The 22,903-nt window shown below is 41.3% G+C and overlaps 1 protein-coding gene across 1 annotated transcript in view; it reads left to right on the top strand.

Moving 5' to 3' along the window:
• The first annotated feature begins 11,608 nt into the window (after positions 1-11,608).
• The window catches only part of arl6 (ARF like GTPase 6), a 65,482-nt gene continuing 54,187 nt past the window's right edge, over positions 11,609-22,903 (top strand). The window contains exon 1 of the mRNA XM_073045582.1: positions 11,609-11,968. The gene's annotated coding sequence lies outside the window, so the exon portion shown is untranslated. The remainder of the gene's footprint in view (positions 11,969-22,903) is intronic.

Here is a 22,903-nt window from a genome sequence, read left to right as displayed (position 1 = left end):
ATGGGATGCGGTTGTACCTGACAGTGGAAGAAGCGACTACAGACATGACGGCCAGAGGGTTTCCCGTCAGCATGACCAAAATGAAGGAAAGCCTGGCTGAGGAATTATCCCACTCTGCTTGGGAAATAGTGCAAGAAACGAGAAGGCAGGAGACGGGAGGAGGTTGAGAGAAATATATCAGGAAGAGACTGGGAGTTTCCCAAAGACAGTCCTCACCCCCTTCAGAAGAGCCATAAGGTTTGGCTAACTTTAAAAATGTTGAGAAGCTAAACGGAAGCAAAAGTACACAGTGATATACCTATCTCGAGAAATACTTATTATAATGTGGATTTTATATTACTTAGTTGTTATTCTTTATTCGCTCACTTACTCCTTTTTCCCCCACCAAAATGAGAATATATATATGTGTGCATATATGTGTATGTATGTAATGTGTGTGTATATATATATATATATATATATATATATATATCTATATATTTGTGTGTGTGTGTGTGTGTGTATATATATATATACACAGGGAAATCTTTTCTGTGTAATGGATTTGTTCACTGACTTTTATGAATACTGCAATGGGGGCCCACAACTCACAAGTAGGAGGGGTTATCCCCCACAGCTAGACATTTCCTCTAGCTCAACGCAGGGTCATCTACTAGAGACCTCAGCCTTGGAATCACACGTTCATTACCATTTTTGTTATTATTTGCGTTTCTTGGTTCTTATTTGTTCAGGGAGTAGATCGATTAAGTTTTATTCTAATTTCAATGATACATTGACAGATAAATACAGATGGCTAAGGACAAGGTAAAATTCATTTCTTTTAATGTCAATGGGCTATTAAATCCAATCAAACATAAGAGAATTTTATCCAAAATGAAAAAAGAACAAGCCCATGTAGTATATTTACAGGAAACTCATTTAACTGATAATGAGCATAAAAAACTAAAGAGAATGGGCTTCACTAATCTGTTTTTCTCCTCATATAAATCAGGACATAGGAGAGGAGTTGCTATTCTTATCTCAAGAAAGCTAAATTTTGAAAAAGTATTTGAAATGGGAGATAAAGAGGGCAGATATATTCTGGTAAGGGGAATATAGACGGCAATTCAGTTACTCTATTGAATATATACGCACCCCCGGGGAAGTGATATTGGTTTCTTTCAGAAAATTACTGATATTATGGTAACGGAAACAGGTCTCCTGATATGTGGGGGAGACTTAAATTTACAATTACAACCAAACTTAGACTCTTCCAATAGAAAAACCTATGAAACAAAATCTTTACATAAGAAAGTTAATACACTTTTTGAGGATGTTGGTTTAATTGATATATGGAGTGACCTTTTCCCTGACAGAAGGGATTATACTCATTATTCTGCTCCCCATTCTGTATATACAAGAATAGACTATTTCATAACATTTGGAAAAGACAAAGACAAAATAAACACCTGTGGAATTGAGACAATAGATGAAAGTGACCATGCACCTATATATTTATCTGTTGATTTTGACCTACAACCAAAGAATACTATTTGGAAACTAAATTCAAGTCTACTCAAAGATCCATACTTTAAGGAACAAATTAAAAAAGAAATTGGTCTCTACTTAGAATTTAATGATAACAGAGAGGTTTCACCTCCCATTTTATGGGATACTCTGAAGGCGGTCTTAAGAAGGAAAATTATAGCGATATCTTCATATAAGAAAAAGATAAGGAATAAAACATTAGAGGAATTACAAAATAGGCTGAAGGAACTAGAGAAAAAATACAAATTGAATTTGGCACAGGATACATTAGGGGAAATTAAAAGAATTAGGAATGAAATAAATAACTTGACTATGCAAGAAATCAGGAAAAACTTAATGTTTCTGAAACAGAGACATTATGAAAGTGGATCAAAATCTATGAAAATACTGGCGTGGAAACTGGAAAAAAAAGATAGCAGAAAATACAATTCATAGAATTAGGGACCCAAGAATGAAAATGATAAAAAATAAGCTGTGAAATTCAAGAAGCTTTTGAAGTGTGTTACAAAACTCTATATTCCAAAGTTCCAGGCGGAAGCATAACCCAAATTGACACCTTTTTGAATTCTCTAGAGTTACCCACTTCAAGTGAAGAACAAAATAGAACGATGACTGCTGACATAACTGAAGTTAAATTAAAAGCTGCAACTAGTAGGCTTAAATTAAGCAAGTCACCAGGATCAAATGGGTATACGGCAGAGTGATACAAAGAATTTTAAAATGAGTTCATTCCTGTTTTACTCCCCACACTGAACTGGGCTCTAAAAAAGGCACAAATGCCACCCAGTTGGAAGGAAGCGATAATCTCAGCTATACCAAAAGGATAAAATGGAATGCAGGTCATTTAGACCAATATCCGTTCTTAATGTAGATTATAGGTTATTTACCTCCATCATGGCCAAACGATTAGAGGAGTTTCTACCCATACTGATACATAACGATCAGACGGGTTTTATACAACAACGTCAGAAACAAGACAATATACAAAGGACACTTCACATTATGGAACATATACAAAAAATAAAATCGAAGCAATAGTGATAAGTGCGGACGCTGAAAAAGCATTTGATTCGGTTAATTGGAATTTTCTTTACAGAGTTTTACATAGATTTGGTTTCCAAGACACAATTATTAAAACTATACAGACACTATATGACAATCCTACTGCTAGGATTAAAATCAATGGATATTTATCAAAGTCTTACCCTAGAAAGGGGCACGAGACAGGGTTGTGCATGGTCACCACTACTCTTCACGTTATATCTGGAACCATTAGTTCAATACATCAGACAAAATGAAGATATCAGGGGAATTACTATTAAAGGGACAGAGCATAAATTGGCTTGTTATGCGGATGACATTTTGATCTATCTAGGGCAACCAACATACTCTTTGCCTAAATTGATGCAATCCTTTGAACAATATGGTCAATTATCAGGATACAAGATCAACATAGATAAAACCCAATTACTTTCATATTACTATAGCCCACCAAGAGAAATTGAAAGTTGATACCCCTGGGCATGGCACAGAGTCTTTCAAATATTTGGGCATCATTATGCCAAAAGATTTGGCAAAATTATCAGAATGTAATTATTACCCTTTATATAAAAAAATTAAGGAAGATGTGACAAGATGGAACCTGATTCCTTTTTGCAGTCTCAGTTCAAGGATTGAGTCTATTAAAATGAATATACGGCCCAGACTGTTACATCTCTTTCAAAGATTAATCAGAATCAATTCAATGAATGGAACAAGATGCTATCAAGGTATACTTGGCAGGGTAAAAGGCCTAGAGTTCGTCTCAAAACTTTGCAATTAGCAAAGGAAAAGGGGGGATGGGGCCTACCTTCTCTTAGAGATTATTATTTTGCAGCACAGTTGAGAGCTGTGATATGTTGGTGCAACCCATCATATGACGCTCAATGGAAAAACATTGAGGAGTGGGTACTTCCCATCCCCATACAAGCAATTTTGGCTGATAACAACCTGCAAAGGTACATAAATACTATTGATAACCCATGGGTGAAATTGACTCGTAAAATATGGAACACTACTATAAAATATAATCTAGAGATATTGCAATTCTTAAATGGTGTGCATAGGACTCGGATTTTACACCAAATAAATTGGATGCTAGATTTAAGGACTGAACAGCTAAAGGAATAACAGTTCTTTGCAACATAACGAAAGAAGGAACACTGTTCAGTTTTGAAATGCTTAAAGAAAAACACTAATTAGAAAAACAAGATTTTTATCAGTATTTACAGATGCGACAATATGTTAATAAGACGCTTAAAAATGTAACCAAGGCAAGTACATGCTTGATAGAGCTCTTTAGAAAAGCATATAATTCAGAGAATGGTAGTAGAATCATTTCAAACATGTATAAGAGGTTGTCAAATCTTAAAACACATTCGACTTCATACATTAAAGCAAAATGGGAGGAGGGATAATTGTATCTGAGGAAGAATGGACAACAATATGGAGATATCAATGGAAGTGTACCAGTTCACAGAAATGGAGGGAGTTTGGATGGAAAAACTTGATAATTTATTACACCCTCTCAGAAATCCCTTTATGATAGTAACCTCCCTGTTTGCTGGAGAAATTGTGGAAATCAAAGTGCAAATCATTATATTTTTTGGGACAGCCCTGTTTTCAAAAACTATTGGAGGGGGATACACAATGCCCTACAAGACATCTTTAAATGTGAAATACCCTTGGAGAGTAAGACCATATATTTTGGATATATACCTCAAGAATGGTTGAAAAGAGATAAATATTTAATGAATATCCTGTTGGTGGCTGGTAAAAAGACTCTTACTAGGAAATGATTATCACAGGAGAGCCCAACTTTAAATACATGGATGGAAATTACAATGGACATTTACAAAATGGAGATGATAACAGCGTCTGTTAATCATAAGCTGGAACAATTTGATTCATACTGGGAAAAATGGTTTAACTACATAATGCCTCACAGGCCTGATTTTATTCTCACAAATCAATGAATCTGTTGTAAAAAAAAGATCACTCCCTACCTGTACATAGTTCTTTCCTTTTGCTTGTTTTTTTCTTTCCACTCTTTTCTATAAGTGTATACCCCAGATAAATACTTTGTGGAGATTTGTGATATATATGATTATATGATATTGTTACGTAACCTCGTAACCAGGTAACTTACCAGCAAAGATAGCGGGATCAGCTGAGTCGGATGCTACTATTTTCAAACGTTTTATTCAAAAAGGGGCACAAACGTATGGTTAATACAAAACATTCAGATCATATACATCGTCAAAACTCAATCTAAAACACCGGTGTAATAATAATCAATCAGAAATAAGCTCTATAGTTGTCTAGGGGATAATACTGAGTCCAATTGAAATATAAAGAGTCACTCAGAAGTCTGCAGGCTTTTCCCTTTTGGGGAACTGCTGGGGTTTCATGTTGTGGAGAGAGAGATGGTTGAGAAAGGATAAACACTTGCCCGTTGTCTTTACAGAGCAAATCCTTGGAATCAGGGGAGCAGGCTTCCCCGTTGTTAGTTAAAAGCGGTCTTCCGTTGGTTCCAGCCACAGATTCAAAATTCGGAATCTAACGCACGTGGCTTCCTTCAAAATGGCTTCCCGCTCCCACGGGAATCGGTATCGTGCTTCCTTGGTGTCTCTTTGGTGCGTCTGAGGGTTGTCCACCCCTCAGACCCTCCTTTATACTTCTTCATGGGATCGCAGGTGTCAATCAGGTTGCAGGTGATGCGATCTCTCTCTCAACCAGCCCACTTTGCCCGAGGGCTTTTCACGTGGTCTCCATGAGACAATAGTCAATGTCGCCTTTATTCTGCTTCTCAGGAGAACGCGGTCTTCCGCACGTCTCCCTCTCTCTCTCCCATTTCCTGTGTCTATTCAGCACGTCTCTCCCCCTCTTGGGTCAGTTGACCCCCCCTTGACTAGGGCTCTTGCGATTCTCACAAAGGAGGGGGCCGAGGGCATAACAATATATATGTACAATGTCTGAAATACATCTTATGGAAATGTTTGTTTGATGAACTTCAATTTTAAAAAAATTACAAAAGATTTTTTTGGACATTCTGTGTCTTACAATTAACAGGGATTCATAGTAGAAATATATCATTTCACTTTCAGAATTAAGGAACAAGTATATTTTCATCCCACATTGTTGTATTTTTCATCATTGCTGCCAAAAATCTGAAAGTTCTTAATTGATAGCTGTACTTAATGGAATTGTGAATAAATAGTTGCATTTGGAAATATTAAAAGTCAAGAAATTATGTTTATCTTTATAATATATGTGTTTTAAGCAATGATAGACACAGATTAATTCAAGAGTAAATGAAAATCAAGAACATTATAGATTCTGAAAATCTGAAATATAACAAACAGCAAGTCTCAGAGAATCAGTGGAAACAGAAACGGAGCTAACATTTTAAGTCAGAGCACCTTTATCTAATGGTTCCAATAAATTGTCTCCAACTGTTTTTCTTTCTCCCTGACCTGCTGAGTGTTACCAGCATTCTCTTATGGATTTATAGTTAGCACAGCTTTGTGCAGGAAAGGTTCTGCCTTACAAACCTCAAAGAGATTTTGAAGTGATAACTGAGATTAATGAAAGGAGAACAGCAGATGCTGTTTATATGGATTTTGGTAAAGCATTTGACAAGTTTCTGCATGATAGGGTGTCCAGTATAAGTATCTAAGGTAAACTTCCTAATGGGATCCAAAATTGATCGTGCATTCAGATGCAGATGCTAGTGGTTGAAGAATGCTTTCTCATTGCAAGTCTGGGATTAGTGATGTATTACAGGGATTAGTACAATGACCATGATTGTTTTTGATATATATTAATGACTTGGTTGCATGATTGTAAATTTGCAGATGACACAAAAGTCAGTTTGTGGATAGCTATCAAGGTTGTCTAAGGCTTCAGCTGGGCAGGGTGATGGAATATGGAATCTAATTATGACAAGTACAGTATATAGTGATGCATTTTTGAAAAATCAAAGAGGTAAGACAATGGTAGGGTGCTCATGAATTTTGATGAACAGTGGACCTTAAAAGTCAGGAGTTCAAATCTACAGTTTCCCAAAAGTAGGGAAAGCAAAATTTAGTATGCTTGCTTTCATGAGTCAGAACACTTTAGTCACAAACACTGCTGAAACCACACATCAAGTACGTGAGGCTGTCACTCATTATAGCAATTATGTGATTCCACTAGAGAGTTCTGAGATTTACCAAGTTGCTCCCTGGAAAGAAGTACTTTGGTTATGGATGAAAGCTGGGCTTTCGCTTTCCCCAGATTTTGACATACATTCCCATGGTAAGTATATCAAAATCAAGAGGGCATAGATTTCAAATCAGAACGTTTTAGCGTTTTTTTTTACAGTGATTGGTAACTGGTACTTAATGCCGGAGGAGATGGTGGAATCAAGACACTGTGGCGACCCACTTTCTGCGCAGGCGAACCAGCTCACAAATAGCCAGTGCGCGGGGAGAGACTTTGGTAATGCACCTCTGATGTCATTTCCGCCCGGAGAGGGCGGGCGTTAGAGATTAAATGCCAGCGCTGCGAAGTTTGAATAAACTAGTCTCGAAATAACTTACCGACCGCGTGTCGTCTCTAGCTCTGTATGTAGTACATCGCTACATTGGTGACACCGACGGTCCAAACGGGATTTGGACCAAAGATGACTGACTCTTCATCTGTTCACGCAGTTTCGCTAAAACTGCTGACTTTCTGGACGCTGCGACCACGCGTGTGGTTTAGCCAAGCAGAAGCCCAGTTCCAGGTTCGGCAGATATCCTCTGATTCCACGCGTTACTACCACATGGTGAGCGCCCTTGACCAGGAGATGGCCACCCAGGTTGCGGATTTCATACAGTCGCCCCCGGAAGAAGGCAAATATGAAGCATTCAAAGCGCTGCTCATTGGGACCTTTGGCCTCTCACGGCGTGAGCGGGGTGCCCGCCTGCTTCACCTGGACAGTTTGGGAGGCAGACTGCCATCAACATTGATGAACAAGATGCTGGCCCTGGCTGACGGACACAAGCCCTGCTTCATGTTTGAGCAGGCGTTCCTAGAGCAGCTGCCCGAGGACATACAGCTGCTGCTGGCCGACGCAGATTTCAGCAACCCCCAGAAGATGGCGGCCCGGGCAGACGTGCTGTGGAAAGCCAAGAGGGAGAGCGTGACGTCCATCGGTCAGATTACCAGGCCACATGCCCAACAACAAACCAGACCAGGCCCGGCAGGGGGGCACACACAACACAGAGGCAAGAGTGAGGAGGACAGTGAACAGTGGTGTTTCTACCACCAGCGGTGGGGCACAGAAGCCCACTGTTGTCGCCTGCCCTGCAAGGGCCAGGGCCAACAGCCGCTAATGACTATGGCGGCTGGCCACCAGGACAGCCTCTTGTACATCTGGGACAAACAGTCGGGACGCCGCTTCTTTGTCGACACCAGAGCAGAAATCAGCGTCTTGCCCCCGACGGGGTACGACACCCGCAACAGGAAGCCAGGACCCACCCTGAGGGCCGCAAACGGCAGCACGATATGGACCTATGGCACCCACACAGTGCAGCTGCAGTTCGGCGCCAGCCGGTTCACGTGGGACTTCACACTGGCCGCCGTGGCCCAACCACTCCTGGGGGCGGACTTCTTGTGAGCTCACAGCCTGCTGGTCGACTTGCAAGGGAAAAGACTGGTACATGCCGAGACTTTCCAGACATTCTCCCTGAGTGAAGCCAAGTTGCCAGCCTCACACCTGGACTCCATCACGCTGTCGGACAACGAATTTACCAGAATCCTGGCTGCGTTCCCATCGATTCTGGCACCACAGTTCACGGCAGCCATGCCCAGACACGGGGTACAGCACCACATTCCGACCCAGGGACCACCCCTCCACGCCCGCACATGAAGGCTCCCCCCAGAAAAGCTCCGCCTGGCGAAGGAGGAGTTCAAGAGGATGGAGGAATTGGGGATCGTACGGCGGTCTGACAGCCCATAGGCCTCCCCCCTGCACAAGGTGCCCAAAGCAGCCGGGGGTTGGAGACCATGCGGCGACTACCGCAGACTGAATGAGGCTACAACTCCAGACCGTTACCCCATGCCGCACATACAGGACTTTGCAGCAAACCTGCACGGGGCATGAATCTTGTCCAAAGTAGACCTTGTCCGGGATACCATCAAATCCCCGTGCACCCAGAAGACATCCCCAAAACAGCACTCATCACCCCGTTCGGCCTGTTCGAGTTCCTCCGAATGCCATTCAGCCTGAAGAATGCCACACAGACGTTCCAGTGGCTAATGGATGCGGTGGGACGCGACCTGGACTTTGTGTTCATCTATTTGGACGACATCCTTATAGCCAGCAGTAGTCGTCAGCAGCATCTGTCCCACCTCCGCCAGCTCTACTCCTGCCTGAGTGATTTCGGCCTCACGATCAACCCGGCCAAATGCCAGTTCGGTCTCGATACCATCGACTTCCTGGGCCACAGAATTACCAAAGACGGGGCAACACCTCTGCCCGCCAAGGTAGACGCGATCCGCCACTTTGCCCGGCCCAACACGGTCAAAGGCCTGCAGGAGTTTGTTGGTATGGTGAACTTCTACCACCATTTCCTCCCCTCTGCAGCCCGTATCATGCGCCCTTTGTACACCCTGATGTCGGGTAAAGGTAAGGACATTACTTGGGACGAGGAGGCCGCGGCCGCTTTCGTTAAAGCCAAGGAAGCCTTGGCAGATGCTGCGATGCTGGTGCACCCCAGAACGGACGTTTTGACCGCACTCACGGTGGACGCATCCAACACAGCAGTCGGTGAGGTGCTGGAGCAGCTCATTAAGGGGCGCTGGCAACCCCTGGCATTCTTCAGCAAGCACCTACGACCACCCGAACTCAAGTACAGTGCTTTCGACCGGGAGCTGTTGGCACTGTATCTGGCAATCTGGCATTTCAGGTACTTCTTTGAAGGCAGGCCGTTCACCGTGTTCACGGACCACAAACCGTTGACCTTCGCGTTCACGAAGGTGTCTGATCCCTGGTCAGCTCGCCAGCAGCGACATCTGTCCTACATCTCCGAGTACACGACGGACATCCAACATGTCTCAGGAAAGGACAACGTCGTGGCGGACGCACTCTCCAGACCAGCTGTCCAGGCCCTGTCCCTCGGGGTGGACTATGCAGCACTGACGGAGGCACAGCAGGCAGATGACGAGATGCCCAGCTACAGGACCACAGTCTCGGGTTTGCAGCTGCAGAACTTTCTCATAGGCCCAGGTGATAGGGCCCTCCTGTGCGACGTGGCTACCGGCCAACCTCACCCCATCGTCCCGGCAGCCTGGAGGCAGCGAGTTTTCGACTCCATACACGGTTTGGCGCACCCATCTATCAGGACAACCGTCCGGCTGGTCTCCAGCAAGTTCGCGTGGCACGGACTTCGCAAGCAGGTCAGTGAATGGGTCAGAACGTGCGCGCAGTGCCAAACAGCCCCGCCGCAGCAGTTCGAACCCACCCACCGGAGGTTCGACCACATTCATGTGGATATCGTGGGCCCCCTACCAGTGTCCCGAGGAGCGCAGTACCTCCTAATGATGGTAGACCGGTTCACGAGGTGGCCAGAGGCGGTCCCGCTCACCGACACATCTGCCGATTCCTGCACCCGAGCACTGATCGCAACCTGGGTAGCATGCTTCAGGGTACCGGCCCACATTACCTATGACAGAGGCGCCCAGTTCACCTCCAGCCTGTTGGGAACGCAGCTACACCACACTACTGCCTACCACCCACAGTCGAACGGACTAGTGGAACGCTTCCACTGTCACTTGAAGTCGGCTCTCATGGCCCGCCTGAGAGGACCTAACTGGGTGGACGAGCTTCCCTGGGTCCTGCTTGGAATTCACACAGCGCCCAAAGAGGATCTGCACGCCTCGTCAGCCGAGTTGGTGTACGGCGCACCCCTGGCCATCCCAGGAGAGTTCATACCAGCCCCAAGGGGGCAAGAGGAAGAACCCGCAGCAGTCCTGGGCAGACTACACAAAAGGCTCAGCAACCTGGCCCCCGTGCCGACTTCACAGCACGGACGGACCCTGACCCATGTACCCAAAGACCTGCAGAACTGTAAGTTTGTGTTTGTACAAAGGGGTGGACACCGGGCACCGCTACAGCGGCCGTACGAGGGGCCGTTCAAGGTGCTCAGGAACAACGGGTCCACGTACGTTCTGGACATTGGGGGAGAGAGGAGGTTTTCACGGTGGACCAACTCAAACCAGCCCATGTGGACTTGGCGCAGCCGGTCGAGGTTCAGGCACCGCGGCGCAGAGGCAGCCCTCCCAAACAGAGGCTGATCCAGACTGTGGACATTGGGGGGTGTATCGCCGGTTCTGGGGGGGTGGGGTTATGTGGCGACCCACTTTCTGCGCAGGCGAACCGGCTCACAAATAGGCAGCGCGCGGGGAGAGACTTTGGTGATGCACCTCTGACGTCATTTCCGCCCGGAGAGGGCGGGAACTAGAATTAAAAGACAGCGCCGCGAAGTTTGAATAAACTAGTCTTGAAACGACTTACCGACTACGTGTCGTTTCTAGCTCTGTATGTAGTACATCGCTGCAATACCATTATTTTAGTTGAGACATTTAAAAAGCTTGAGTACAGAATTATATGGACCTAATTTAGGCAAATGGTTGATGTGGTTATGGACTCGAAGGTGCTGCCAACTCTGACTCTCCTGTTTTAACCCAGGCAGGAGCTTGGGGTGGATATTCTGGTCTACAGGATGCAGCTGAAACGAGTGGCCGTGGACAGAGCTGTAGGCGCACACTGATGCAGCTGAGCTGAAACAAACTCCAACGGGTCAGGGACCGAAGGCCATCCGAACAGACACCACAAAGAGACTCCGGTCTCGTCCGCTACAAAGCCACTTGCAAGACCGCCTCCTTATTTATTTCTCTCGATTCCCGACCTGTAACCTTAATACATCTTCTCCTTCCACAAATGCTGCCTAATGTACTGTCTGCTTCTAACGCACCTTACTCCAAATTACCGAGCCCCTAACGTCACATTCACTTCCGGCAAGCACCGGAAGCTCGGCCTGGCAATCCCTCAGGTGTTAAGAGGCTGCTCCTTAGCAACGCGACTTCGGGCTGTAAATAGACATCGGGTAGAGGTGGCTTACGCTAAGCTGAGCGAGGATGTGCGTACTCGCAGACTGGATTCTTTGACTTGCATGCTACTGGTTGCTATTTTATTTTTCACGTCTTTGGAACATGCTACTACTTTCAGTAATGCCAGGATTCCAGCAGATTTAGTCCTCCGGTTCAGGGCGATCAGAGAGGTTGGGCGCCGAAAGGGACTGCAGTTGCTTTGAGGGGAGAGTTGAGCAGAAAAGGACCAGTTGCATACAGACAATCCATTGAAAGAACAGATCTGGTAAGTATTTTATATGCTGATTTCATGATGAAAATGGACAGACCAGTGAAGCACCTTCATCGCTCTGGAGCTAGTTATAAAGTCCACGCTATAAAGCAATAACATTAATTGAAATCATGGCTACCTATTTCATTATTAACAACCAGCTTTTACAACCGCAGCCATTGTTATTTAAATATTTACATCATTATTAAAACTTGTTTTTATATAATTTTCATGAAGTAATATGTCCCAAGATAACAGAAATGTTATTGAGAAAATGTTGGCAGTCCAAAGGACTGATAACCAGAATAGGTATGTTTAGAATGCATTTTAAAAGAAGGGAAGCTTTGATAATTAATTCCATTAGTTAGATGGCTGAAATCATTGGAGCTTGTGAGTGGATCGGTCAAAAACTGCTAATGGGTAAGAGGAGCTCAGACATCCCAGGAAGAACTAAATGAGAAAGTGAGACTAAATGAACTTGAAATCTTGGAGAGGATTTTTAAAACCAAAGTCTTTGTGAACTAAAACTGAAAGGTTGGAGATTCCTCACATTGGCACCGGAGTGGTCATCTCAAAGTTATCAAAATGTATTTAAGTGATTCATTAGTAAATAAGCTGGTGAAAGGATGGAATTGGTGAAGTTACAAAGGAGGATCATGTGATATTGGAAATGGAGGGAATATTGGGATCCTCAAAGAAGTTTTGATATGTCATTGAATGATTGACAAAATAGAGAGACAAAGACAATGGTTTGGGAATAAGTTACTTGCACATTGCAGGAACTAAAGATGATAACCTTAGTGTTCTCAATGTTTAATTAAAATAAATCCTTTTTCATCCAGAGGTGAATGTCAGATAAACATGGGAGAATGTTGTGCCATTCAGTTATAGAGTTGAATGTGGCAAGTGTTGAAATGGAACCTACCAAATTGCACAATGGAGATTTTGGGAGACTTGGATGTAAAGAAATGGCAGGTTTTTTTTGGCTCTTTAAAAATGCGGATGTAGTTTGGGTAGCATTCCATTCCATAGATTCATATACTGAAATCCAGTTTTGCAGTCTAGTGTAGATACTCACTGTACGTCATTGATGGCCATTTGGCCAGAGCTCTTGGAAGTAAAAGCCTATTTGAAAGAAGACTAGATTTTTTCCAGTAAATACAGTGTCTGTCCCTACTGCTTGGAAAACACTTGTTTTGTTAATAATGTCATATGAGAAATCTTACTTTTTTTCCAAAACCAATCATTTCAATTCATTTGTATATTGTACCAAGTTTTTAGAATCCTGTTTACAAATATCAAATTGTTAATGTGATTGAATTTTGTTTGGTAACAGAAACATTTAAATTAATTTAATTATTTATGCTAATTTTGGATTTGGCTGGGGAAAGTGCTCGAAATGGATGGAAGTGAGACTTATTGGATAAGGGGGAAACACCATAAAATTAAACAGAAAAGATTAAAGCAGAAAGCGGGAAAATTGAAGATTGAAGCCAATTCTATGTCAATACTTAACAACAACTCAGGCAAATAGTTAATGCAAAGAAAAATAACAGTAAGAACAGTGACACACACAAAATGCTGGTAGAACACAACTGGCTAGGCAGCATCTATAAGGAGAAGCACTGTCGACGTTTCGGGCCGAGACCCTAGAACAGTGTAAGAACAGTGTGTGTTTGGTGGTAATTCCTTATTTTTGACTCAGCTGGATTTTGAAGATAGAGTGGTATAATGGGCTGTGCTGATCAAACCCATACAATTTGAGTGTCCAGGAGTTGTGGTAATAAGCATACAAGCACAATAAAGTAACTTAAGCCTAATTTATAATCATAAGATAAAAAATAACAAATAAACCACACAAAATATTATGTAGTAAGTCATAATGATTTCGGGGCTCATGATTCTTAGTCACCACTTGATTGTCGCTGTTGTTGGGGGAGCTCTGAATTCTGATTCACTAGTGAAACCACCCCGAGTCCGATTGCATTTTCTAGCCCAGGCGAACTCCAAAGAACCCAGGGAAAGGTGCTCCAATAAGTATGAGTTCCACGCGCGTAGAGAAACTCAGAGACAGAAAAACTCTTTGACCTTTTTTTTCTCATGTCATTAACTCGGTTTGTTTCATTCAAACAATACATATGTTCATTAACACCATGTTCAACGGTGTTCAGTGGTAGACACTTTAATGGTCACTTCTTGTCCACCAATATTTTGGACTTGCAGAAGGGCATTAATTTTGCATATTAAGCCTGTATCCATCAAGCCAATTTGACAGACTCTAAGAAAGAATCCATCAGCCTAGCTGTCAAAGTGACCAACAGACATTCTCATGTTAATGGTGCCTGAGACTAAGAAATAATCCAGCTGCTATCAACAAACATTAGAAATTAACAAATCTACAGTGTTTACCTTGCATAGTGAGCTCACAGAGTTAAATTGTTGTTTTGAACTGATAAGGCATTCATTTAATGGTTTACAAAATTTGATAGAACACAAGTGGTAATTTGTTCATTTTGCATGTGTTTGAAAATTTCCACAGGAAAATCTGCATTTATTTGGTAGCCCAAGAATTTTGATCAAATTCTAGTTCAAAACCAAAAAGAAAGAGATAAGTTTCAAAATAAGAAGTCATTTATAACTTTCTTTTCAAATCTTTTTATTAATTTTTAAGAAAAACATAAGAAAAATATTAGTACAAAACATTTGAGAGTACATAATAGATTAATTAACAATCAAATATGTATTAATCAATACATAGAGTCTCTCAAACTCATAGTATAATGTAAAGGAATTAAGAGAAAAAAAAGAAAACCCCCCCAAAAAAAAACAACTAAAAAAAAAACTAACCAACATGGGCAATCGCATAATGTTAAATACATACAGTAGTGCCAATGACTCCCAACCTCCATCCACACAATTCAGGATAGTAGCAATAAGGTTCAGGATCAGACCATTTAATTCATATGAAAATGTTGAATAAATGGTCTCCAAGTTTCCTCAAATTTAACTGAAGAATCAAAAACCACACTTCTAATTTTTTCTAAACTCAAACAGGAAATAGTTTGAGAAAACCACTGAAATACAGTTGGAGGGTTAATTTCTTTCCAATTCAGTAAAATAGATCTTCTAGCCATTAGTGTAACAAATGCAATCATTCGTTGGGATGAAGCGGATAAACACTTATTATCTATCATTGGTAGACCAAAAATTGCGGTAAAAGGATGTGGTTGGAGATTAATATTTAAGACTCTTGAAATAATATTAAAAATATCTTTCCAATAGTTTTGTAAACAAGGACAAGACCAAAACATATGAGTCAACGAAGCTATATCAGAATGACATCTATCACAGGTTGGATTAACATAAGAATAAAATCGAGCAAGTTTATCTTTAGACATGTGAGCTCTATGTACAACCTTAAATTGTATTAGAGCATGTTTAGCACAGATAGAGGATGAGTTTACCAATAATAAAATTTTTTCCCATTGCTCAATAGATATAGGGCAATGCAGTTCTTCCTGCCATTCCTTCTTAATTTTTTCTGATATATCTGGTTGTACATTCATAATCATATTATAAATGATAGCTACTAAGCCCTTTTGACAAGGATTAAGAGCTAAAATTCTTTCTGTAATATCCAATGGACATTCTTTCGAAAAAGACTTTAGTTCATTATATAAAAAATTTCTAACTTGTAGATATCTAAAAAAATGGGTTTTAGATAAATTATATTTATTAGATAACTGTTCAAAGAACATAATGTTATCATCCAAAAACAGATCACGAAAACATGTTATACCTTTTGTTTTCCATAAAAAAAAGGCTTGATCTATATATGATGGTCGAAAAAAGTAATTAGATGTAATTAGTAAATGTAAAAAAGTAATTAGTAATAACATTTATAACTTGTAGAAATTCATAATTACTTGTGTTATTCAGGTGCTGTCAGCTATAAATCTTTTCAGCTGTTGTGCTTTCTGTTAAGTACCTCAAGAGCATCACGATAGGCATCTGGGTGAAGGCTCATCTCCTTCTAGCATTATGTGTTGCAAGGACTATAATGTGGAGAATAAATCCAGCTGCAAATCTCATTAAAAAATAAAGTACAGGCAGTCCCCGGGTTACAGACGAGATCCGTTCCTAAGTCTGTCTTTAAGTCGAATTTGTACGTAAGTCGAAACAGGTACTTAAGGACAGCGACAGGTTACTATCGATGCAATGCTCCTCAGACAGGATGAAGAGGTCAATACTCCCCAATGCCATTAGGCTTTACAATTCTACCGCCAGGACTTAAGAACTTTTTAAAAGCTATTATTAATGCTTTTTGAGATAGTGATTTAGATGCATATCATATTTTTTACTGAGTTAAGTATTGTATGTAATTAGTTTTGCTACAACAAGTGTATGGGACATTGGAAAAAAAGTTGAATTTCCCCATGGGGATGAATAAAGTATCTATCTATCTATCTATCTATCTTTAGCGTCAGTTAGTCAAATATTTGTTCCAAGCAATAACGTTAGCCTATCCTTCAATGCCTTATGCCCTGGTGCACTTTTTTTTCTCTTTCGAAATGTAAGTCCTTTCAGGCATAAGCCAGTCTCATCTACATTAAATATTTGGTCTGGCAAATAACCTCCCTCCTCAATAATTTCTTTCAGCATTTCAAAAAAATCACTCGCAGCATTTACATCAGCACTTGCTGCTTCACTTTGCACTTTAATATTATGTAAATTTTCCCTCACTTTGAAACGATTGAACCAATCCCTACTCTCAGCAAATTCTTCATCACAGAGTGCAATAGACACGAGATGGGAATTATCAATTCATAATTTTAACTCGTTTACCGTGTCCGTCAATGGAACAGAAACAGAAACACTGCTTTCATCGGGGCAGGGCCTTTCAAATGCTCCATTAAAATTGTTCCGATCGTTGACCAACTGTAGTCTAACGCTTTTCCAATGACCGATAGTGTTTCACCTCTTTCTGATCACTTTATTACTTCCACTTTATTTTCAATCATGATCGTGATTATTTTCGTGAATAGAAATACTGCGGATTCAGAGCTGCGCCAGGTCCTAATGTCCACCGCACTGAGACAGGTTAAATAAGGTCCAGGGTTCTGCTGGGTCCTAAAGACCTCCGTATTGAGACAGGTTAAATAAGGGGCTTGAGTATCCGTGGGGGTCCCGGAACCAATTCCCCCGTGGGTAAGGAGGGCCGGCTGTAACTATTACTGAATCTGGTGGTATGGGACACCAGATCCCTATGCGTCATTACTAATGGCAGCCGTGGGAAGAGAGCATGGCCTGGTGGTGGGTTTCCTTGCTGATGGATCTGCTTGGCAGCACTCCTTCTAGATGTGCTCAGTGGTAGAGAGGTCTTTGCCTGTGATGGACTGGATTGTATCCACCACTTTTTATAGGCTTTTCCATTCCTGGACATTAGTGTTTCAATACCAGGCCATTGTGCAAGAAGTCAGGATATTCTCCACTGTCTGTGTATAGAAGTTTGTCAAAGTTAGGTGACATGCTGATTCTGTACAAACTTCTAAGATAGTAGAGGTGCTGTTGTGCCTTTTTTGTAATGGCACTTGTGTGCTGGTCCCAAGACAGTTCGTCTTCTATGATAAAACTAAGAAATTTAAGATTATTGATCCTCCCCACCTCTGATTCTCCAGTGAGAACTAACCAGTGGACCTCCGGTTTCCCTTTGTTGTAGTCAATAATCAGCTGTTTGGTTTTGCTGATGTTGAGTGAGAGGTTGTTATTGTGATATAATTCAACCAGATGATCATTCTCTCTCCTATATGCCAATTCATCACCACCTTTGATTTGGCCAGCAACAGTGGTGTCATCAGCAAACTTAAATATGGCATTGTAACTGTATTAAGTCATAGGTATAAAACAATAGAGCAAGGGGCTAAGCACACAGCCTTGTGGTGCCCCTGGGCTGATGATGATTGTGGAAGAGATGTTGCCAATCCATACTAACAGACTGCAAATGAGAAAGTCAGGGGTCCAGTTGCACGAAGGGGTCTTGAGGCTTAGTGATTAGTTTTGAGGGAATTTTATTGTTGAATGTTGCAGTTTTCATATCATGCAGTGATACATCTTGTTAGGTTGCTCTCCACTGCACATCTGTAGAATGATGTAATAGATGTGCACAGATGAATATGTATTTATGCAGGTCCTCTGATGAGACCTTGAACATGGCCCAGTCCACCAACTCGAAGCAATTCCATAGCCGGTTCTCTGTCTCCCATGATCATCTCTTTGTTGTCCTTACCTCTGGTGCCTTGTTCTTTCGTCTCTGCGTGTATGCAGATAGGAGGTGATCAGATTTCCAGAAATGCAGTCTATGAATGGAGCAGTAGGCATTCCTAATGTAGTGTAGCAGTGGTCAAGTGTTTTATGTCCCCTGGTGCTGCAGGTGATATGCTGATGGTAATTGGGCAGAGATTTCTTCAAGCAAGCCTGATTGAAGTCCCCTGCGAGGATGAGAAAGGCATCAAACATTCTCAGCTAAAATAGTTAACACTGAAGATACTGTCATTGCAAGTTGGCACAGACAAAATTCCTGGATGGGTATGATTTTTAATGGTTTAAATATATTTTAAATCCATCAAACTGTAGACATTGGAAAGGTGAACTTGAAAATAATCTTATGGCAGAAAAGTTCAGCATCTGTGGAAAGAAAAAGATATTTACAAAAATCAAAAGTTATGGGAGAAAGGCAGGAAAGTTGACTTGAAACAGCCATAATTCCATGATTGGTGGAACATGTTAAAAAGCTGTATTGCTTACTAGTGTTTTTATTTATGATTTTAACATTCAGAGTTAAAAACACTTCATCAGATGTGGAGAAGTGAGGGAAATTAGATTTAAGTTGCTGAGAAGTTGGGGTGGAATGGTTGAGCAAAGGGAATACAATAGATTATGATTAATCAGGGCAGCTGTTTATTTGGGGCTACTCTTCAAGAACAAAAACTAAATCAAGAGAATAGCTGGGATTCCCTTTGTTTATTTGAGAGACTATGCTGCTTAAATGGGACAGGAGACTGTTTCTAACTAGCATCAGTCGTGTACACTTGCATGGCTGTTGGACACTACTTCGTGCTTAAAGCAATCAGTTTTTAAATAGTCAGTTACATGTGTTTGCGTTCAAAAGGCAGTGATTTTGTCATGAAAATAAGGAGCAAGACAATTCAGAACCATTTTGCTCACTGCGGTTTCAGCATTCAAGCTTGGAGATGCCTGAAATGGCCAGGACTGAAAGTGAAATGATTTCACTACTTCAACAAGTTAGGAACTACAAAGGTATCGACAATCATCTTGAACTTTACAATGACAATGAAGATTTGGAGGATGCAATCGTCTAAAACATTGTGTGAAGGCAGTCCATTATCTTGACTAGGTGTCTGCTGATTTTCTTCATTTACAGTCAATCTAAAGAACACGGCAGGTGAATACCTCTGTCAATAACTGTTAGGAACTAATACACAGTTTTATAGTACTGTTGATGAACTGGTAGTGTTATAATTTGTTCTGTATTTCATTTAAATACATAAATTGCTCCTCAGTTAAACAGTAGCTGTCTTTTATTTTTCTTTTAATGATTTCCATGAAACTTCAGTTAATTGGGCCAAAATGTACTGGTCCCAATGTGTCCCAATTAACTGGAATCCACTGTGTCTCAGATAATACTCAGCCAGAATTACCAAGGTTATGCTATTGTTTGTGGAGCTATCTGGTTGAGAAATTGGAGAGAAGTGAGAGAAAAAGCAAACAAAAGTATTACAAACAAAAGTATTACAACCATGAAATGCAGGTCAGATCAGAGCTATTGTTCAAACCTCAGACCAAAAGGAGAATATGTGGCAGATTAGACAATATCTCTGGAGAGAGGGGGGAAAGAAACTAAGTTATTATCTATCAATATATCACTGTCTGATTCTCGCTGTCGTCAATGTCATTGCCCACCATATTCATATTTTCTTACAGCTTTTCTTGTTACAAAAGTGTAGTCATCCAGCAGGTTATGAACCTGTGGCAGATTACCTTACTTTGGGAAAACAACTGTCACCTATTCAATGAATGTGACCAATTCATATTCCACTCTAAATGTTGTTAGTATATAACTGAATGAATCTTGATGGGCTAACTCACTCCTGGACCTCTGTATTGGTAACCTTCCACTGCAAGAAGATGTATAAGATGTGTTTACGCAACAAATTGAAATTGTTATGCATTTTTATATGCCTTTCATTTGGTGTCTGAGTCTTGCTGCTAAACTTGGTAGACTCTAATTTGGTATTCACTGTCAGGGTGCTTAACTTGGATATAGCACTTAGAATTTGCAATGGGCAATTTTGGTATCAAATGACCAATAGCTGGCACTTGATGAGCCCACATATGAGAAGTTCTCAACAGCTTCCAGTAATGTATTTAAGTTCTTTAGCATCAAGCATTACGAGATCAGTTTCAGGAAAACTGAATGCAGAATTTATGTTTCTTATCATCCAGTGAAGAATACCTTGGGTTAAGTGTAAACCTCTACAAAATATATAAAACTGCCTACCAACTTTCATTCTTATCAATAATCGTATTTGCCAACTCAGCTCCAGTGACCTGGGATCAATATTATAGTGGGTGGCATTTGGGTGTCCTCCTTTCTCCTAATTTTCTGGTTTCCTCCTACATTCCAAAATATGTTGGTAAGGTAATTGACTACTTATTTTAAATTGTTCCTAGTGTCAGTCGGTGGCAGTAGAAATAGTTGGGGGGTGGGGGAAGGGTTGCTGTTGGATTTGTAAATAATAAGTTGGAGGGAAACGTGAGGTAAGATAATGGGAATGGTGGTGAATACTTTTAGCGTGAGTTCAGGTGTTTGTGGTATTCGCATGCTTGGCAACTAGCTTGCAGGCGTCGAAGTGACATTCTCAGTGCACAGTTGTTGGTGTTTCTCTGTGGGAGGGTTTGCATTTATATAGGCCCCCATTTGCTTGCCTCAATCCTGATTGGCTACCCGTTCAGTTGACCTTTGAATTCTATTGGCTCAGGTTTCTTTGGCTCTTAGCAGTTCATAGATGTCATCTATTTTGATATGTTTGTTTATGAAGTTATCAGAAGAGAGCCATGCTTCTAAAAATTCTCATGCCTACTTCATGTTGGCCTGCGCCAGAACCTCCAAGGTATCCCAGTTAGTGGTGTTCTTCTTGGTCTTCAAGTACTGAGATCAGCGACAGTGGATCATGCCTCCGTCCCGCCAGTTTGGATTCCTGTAAACAGATTGAGAGTTTGCATCCTGTCTGGCCGACATAGTTCTTGTTGCAGTTTCCACAGGTGATCCTGTACACCTTATTGCTTTTGTCGGTTGTCTTTACTGGTACCTTGCTTCTTGAGACAAGCTGCTTTAAAGTTGCCATTGGTTTGTGACCAGTTGTGATGCCATGAGGTTTGAGCAGTCATTTCTGATATATTCTTGAGCATCACCAAACTTCAGGACTGGGAAGGAAAGCACTTATTAAAAATACTCTGGAACAACAGAATTTCACCCACGGAACTTCATCAGGAGATGCTTACTGTGGTGAACTACATATACCTGTCTGGACTGCTCCTGTGGCTCCTCCCACAGACCCCTGCTGACTGCTTCTGTGGCTCCTCCCACAGACCCCTGTATAAAGCCGATTGAGGCCTGATGCCCGGCCTCATTCTACAGGATGTAGGGTTGTTCATTCTTCCAGTCAATAAAAGCCGATACTTCGCTTCTTATGTCTCAGAGTGAGTTATTGATGGTGCATCACTTACTAAGGAGAGAAATTCAGACTTTACTCAAAGTGCATTGAAACGCACGACCTTGTCCTACATCAAGAATATCTCAGGAACTGCAGGGTGAATTCTATCATATTATGATTGCTGTCTCCTAATGGTTCCTTTACCTTATGCTCCATAATCAAATCTGGTTCATTACACAACACCCATACCAGAATAGCTAATTCCCTAGTAGGGTCAACCACAAGCTGATCTGAAAAGCCATGTCGTAGGCATTCTACAAATTCCATCTCTTGCAATCCAGCACCAACCAGATTATCCCAATCTACCTGCATATTGAAATCCTCTATGATTATTATAACATTGCCTTTTTCTTAATCTCCTGTTGTAATTTGTACCCCACATTTTAGCTACTGTTCGGACGCCTAGATATCACTCCCATCAGGGTCTTTTAAACCTTAAAATTTCTTAACTCTACCCACAAGGATTATACATGTTCCATTTACATCTTCCAATCCTCTGTCACCTATTTCTGAAAAGGGTGCTTTACTGTACCTCTGGGGTATTTACTGTATTCCACTTTTCCCATAATCTGGTGCTGAGTGTGTTACAAGTTCTCTGTTAAGTTCCTTGAAAGTATATCTGTTGTATACAGAAATAACAAATTACAATTTGCTATTTATATACCGTTATTTAAAATTGAAAATCACAAGATCTATCGCAAACTGAAGAAAGTCTGCAGATACTGGAAATCAATGTAATAGCCCTGATGAAGGGTCTCTGCCTGAAACACTGACTGTTTACTCTTTTCTATAGAAGCTGCTTGGCCTGCGGAGTTCCTCTAGCATTTGTATGTATCACAAGATATATACTGTATTCCATTAAAGTATATCTGATTCAATTAGAATTTATTAATGTTTAAAAAATGTCATCACAGGGCATTTGAGCATTTTATCAGCGATGAAGTGTTTTGAGAGCTTAGTGATGAAACATATCAACTCATGCCTGAGAAACAACTTGGATCTGCTCCAGTTTGCCTACTGACACAACAGATCCACAACAGATCCCATTTCATTGACTCTTCACTCAACCATGGAACATTTGGATAACAAAGATGCATACATCAGAATGCTCGACAAGAACTATAGATCAGCATTCAGTACTATCATCCCCTTCAAA

Source organism: Hemitrygon akajei, chromosome 5 (genome assembly GCF_048418815.1).
Source record: "Hemitrygon akajei chromosome 5, sHemAka1.3, whole genome shotgun sequence".
NCBI lineage: Eukaryota > Metazoa > Chordata > Chondrichthyes > Myliobatiformes > Dasyatidae > Hemitrygon > Hemitrygon akajei.
This window is presented reverse-complemented; position numbering and strand designations above follow the sequence as displayed.